General features: G+C 49.0%; 1 pseudogene; it reads right to left on the bottom strand.

Moving 5' to 3' along the window:
- Positions 1-311: 311 nt before the first annotated feature.
- On the bottom strand, positions 312-513 carry LOC139225990 (U2 spliceosomal RNA; annotated as a pseudogene).
- Positions 514-4,386: the final 3,873 nt, after the last annotated feature.

A 4,386-nucleotide genomic window follows, 5' to 3' on the forward strand; every position in this document is an offset into this window, starting at 1 on the left:
AGATTTAATCCTCTTCTCTGTGGTGCACCCTGGCAATAGTACAGACACCGCAGTCTGTCTCAGTGAAAAGGGTTCATCCAAAAGGCAAAATACTGCGGATGCTGGAAATCTGAATTATATATCATAAAGCGCTGGAAAAATATTTGGTCTGCTGAGTACTTCCAGCATTTGCTGGTTTTTTAATTAAAAAAATTTTTTTTTTTTTATTCGTAGCCAATCTTTCCAATTCTTTGTCAAATCACAAACGCCAGAGGTCACCTTGCACACATCAAGGATCACTCTGCGCCAATGCTCTTAGCCAAAAGGCCGAGAGCCACTGCACCGTTCCTGGAAGTACTGCAATACCAGGTTCGTGCCATGGAGGTGGATGGGTCAATCCACCCCACCCACCTCCTATTGCCAAAAAGCACAGGAGAACCACCTTCCTGATCCAGGGAGAACCACTTTGGGGTCATGGTTACTCCCCTGTCAGGTCAGTTACGCATGATCTTAGCCAAAAGGCCGAGAAGCGATTGCTGTTTACATAAAAGGGCTCACACACCTGATTGCTATCCAATGATCGTTCCTGGAAGCTGCATGTGCACGGATGTCTGGATCGGACTCCCTGGTAATCATCATCATTATCACAGGCAGTCCCTCGAAATCGAGGGAGACATGCTTCCACTCTAAATGTGAGTTCTCTGGTGGCCATACAGTCCAATACAGGAATTACAGTCTCTGTCACAGGTGGGACAAACAATGGTTGAAGGAAAGGGCAGGTGGGGAGCCTGGTTTGCCGCACGCTCCTTCTGCTGCCTGCGCTTGTTTTCTGCATGCTCTCGGTGATGAGACTCGAGATGCTCAGCTCTTCCTCCACTTAGGGCGGTTTTTGGCCAGGGACTCCCAGGTGCCGGTGGGGATGTTGCACTTTATCAAGGAGGCTTTGAGGGTGTCCTTGAAACATTTCCTCTGCCCACCTGGGGCTTGCTTGCCATCTAAGAGTTCTGAGTAGAGCGCTTGCTTTGGGATTCTCGTGTTGGGCATGTGGACGATGTGGCCCGCCCAACGGAGCTGGTCGAGCGTGGTCAGTGCTTCGATGCTGGGGATGTTGGCCTGAGCAAGAACACTGACATTGGTGCATCTATCCTCCCAGGGGATTGGCAGGATCTTGCGGAGACAGCGCTGGTGGTACTTCTCCAGCGTTTTAAGATGTCCACTTTGAGATTCCACGTCTCTGAGCCATATAGGAGGGCGGTTATCACTACTGCCCTGCAGACCATAAGCCCCTGCTGTCGAGTAGCCTGCCAATATTCATTGCCAAGGCTCACACATAATTATTGGCCCCTTAGACAAGGTGCCAGAAAGTGCCCTTTGCATGTGGAACCAGAGCCCGTGGAACCTGAGCAGTGTTTTCAGGAGAGTTGGGGAAGGGGGTAAATTAGTGAGCTTAAGAAGTAGAAGCAAATTCAATAGAAAAATAAGTTTGGCCTCTGTAAATGAAATGTTATTTATTATTCCCTCCGAAGCACAGAGGGAATTTATTCGACAATAGCCAGCTTTACATTTACCAACAACAGACATATGCCTTTGTAACCATTGGATAAAAACATTTAGAAAATACTCTGTCCCCTCTTAGCCCCTGGCTATCGTGCTCCACTCCCTAGCTAGGCAACAGGCAGAAAATCTGCTTCAAAGGCTCTCCCCGCTGTCAGGCCTGAACCAGCGACCTGAAGATATGCCAGAGATATCGCGGGATAATTCTAGGGTTGCCATCTCTGGTTGCATGCATTACTGGAGATTTCATCACATGACCTCTCGCCTCCAACTGCCCCACCCCATGACTCCGCCATTGGCCGTGTGACATGTCAATCCTCACGATGCCCCGCCTTCCCTCACTAAACATACTCCTCCTTACCCGATTGGATAATTGTTGACTGTCAATCAGCAGTCTTTTGACCCATCTTCAATATTGTTATGAAAAAAATTAAAGTATTCAAAGAAAATGAAAAATACACAATTCTTTCAACGCCCCTATGATTTTCTCCAAGGTTTCTCGCAGCAATTATGGTTCAATCTAAACATTTTAGGAGAAGCAGTCACCTGACTCCCATGAAGACGCTCCTTAAAACCAAATTCTTTAACCAAGCTTTTAGCCATCTGTCCTAATGTCTCCTACTTTGCCTCATTGTTAATTTTTGTCTGATTATGCTCCTATGAAGCGCCTTGGGACATTTTACTATGCTAAAGGTGCTATATAAATGCAAGTTTATATTTCATTGTCTGTAAAGCACTTTGGACGTCCTGAGGTCATGAAAGGCGCCATATAAATGCAAGTTCTTTCTTTTCTAACTTAAGTTGTTGAATTCAACTTATTTAACTTGTTTTCCACAGTCTTCTTTTTCAACAATTTTTGCTGATGGATGTTTGCAAACATTATTTGGTGGACTATTGCTCTGGCAGATTAGTGTTGACAGGAATGATGGATAATCACACTAAATCTCAGCAGAATGAACCGTTTGTTCAATGTGAAATAATTTCCGAGATTGATTGTGTTTACTGCCCTCTGCTGTCCATTTGGTGAAATGGGTCTAGAATCATCAATCATAGGCAGTCCCTCGAAATCGAGGAAGGCTTGCTTCCACTCTTAAAAATTAGTTCTCAGGTGACTGTGCAGTCCAATACGGGAATTGCAGTCTCTGTCACAGGTGGGACAGACAGCTGTTGAGGGAAAGGATAGGTGGGACAGGTTTGCCGCACGCTCCTTCCGCTGCCTGCGCCTGTTTTCTGCGTGCTCTGGGCGACAAGACTCGAGGTGCTCAGCGCCCTCCTGGATGCACCTCCTCCACTTGGGGCGGTCTTTGGCCAGGGACTCCCAGGTGTTGGTGGGGATGTTGCACTTTATCAAGGAGGCTTTGAGGGTGTCCTTGAAACGTTTCCTCTGCCCACCTGGGGCTCGCTCGCCGTGTAGGAGTTCCGAGTAGAGCGTTTGCTTTGGGAGTCTCGTGTCAGGCATGCGAACAATGTGGCCTGCCCAGCGGAGCTGATCAAGTGTGGTCAGTGCTTCGATGCTGGGGATGTTGGCCTGATCGAGGATAATAACATAAGTGCGCCAGTCCTCCCAGGGGATTTGCAGGATCTTGCGGAGACATCGGTGGTGGTATTTCTCCAGCGATGTGAGGTGTCTACTGTACATGGTCCACGTCTCTGAGCCATACAAGAGGGTGGCTATCACTACAGCCCTGTAGACCATAAGCTTGGTGGCAGATTTGAGGGCCTGATCTTCGAACACTCTTTTCCTCAAGCGGCCGAAAGCTGCGCTGGCACACTGGAGGCGGTGTTGAATCTTGTCGTCGACGTCTGCCCTTGCTGATAATAAGCTCCCAAGGTATGGAAAGTGGTCCACGTTGTCCAGGCCACGCCGTGGATCTTGATGACTGGGAGCCAGTGCTGTGGCGGGGTCAGGTTGGTGGAGGACCTTTGTCTCACGAATGTTTAGTGTAAGGCCTATGTTTTGGAACATGGGGCCCAAGTTCCCACATGATTTACGCCTGATTTTTAGGAGCAACTGGTGGAGAACGGACTATCTTAGAAATCGCAATTCTCCACATTTTTTTTTCTGCAGTTCTAGTCAGGTAGAACAATTCCACTTTGGAACAGAATTTTTTCTTCAAAAGGGGGCGTGTCCGGCCACTGACGCCTGATTTCAAAGTTTCCACAGTGAAAACGTACTCCAAACTAACTAAGAATGGAGCAAGTGAAGATTTTTGTAGAACTGAAAAAACCTGTTCTACACATTAAAAAATCAGGCGCAGGTTACAAATTAGGCATCCAGAACGAGGTGGGGGGGGGAGAAGGGAAGTCATTAAATTCTACAATCAATCCTTATTTATACTTCTACAAATATTATACAAATAAATCCAACCTGAATAAACATTTATAAGCAAAGAAAAGATTAAATAAACCATCTTCCTACCTGTGTGAAAGTGCTTCAGGCAGGCCTTTCGGGAACGAAGGCTGAACGGGCCGGCCCGAGACTTCGGGCAGGGCCCGTCCCCAGCACCAGATTTACAGGTAGGTGGCGTCGGGTCGGGTTGGGTCAGTACGGTTCGGGTCGGGGGAGAGAGAGGGAGGGAGGGGGGAAGGAGGAGAGAGAGAGGAGGGAAGGGGAGAGAGAGGGAGGGAGGGAGGGAGAGAAAGAGAGAGAGAGGGAGGGGGGGGAGAGAGAGGGAGGGAGGGAGGGGGAGAGAGAGAGGGAGGGAGGGGGAGAGAGAGAGGGGGAGAGGGGAGGGGGAGAGGGAGGGGGAGAGAGGGAGGGAGGGAGGGGGAGAGAGAGAGGGAGGGAGGGGGAGAGAGAGAGGGAGGGAGGGGGAGAGAGAGGGAGGGAGGGGGAGAGAGAGGGAGGGAGGG

Source organism: Pristiophorus japonicus, chromosome 15, assembly GCF_044704955.1.
Source record: "Pristiophorus japonicus isolate sPriJap1 chromosome 15, sPriJap1.hap1, whole genome shotgun sequence".
NCBI classification, from domain to species: domain Eukaryota; kingdom Metazoa; phylum Chordata; class Chondrichthyes; family Pristiophoridae; genus Pristiophorus; species Pristiophorus japonicus.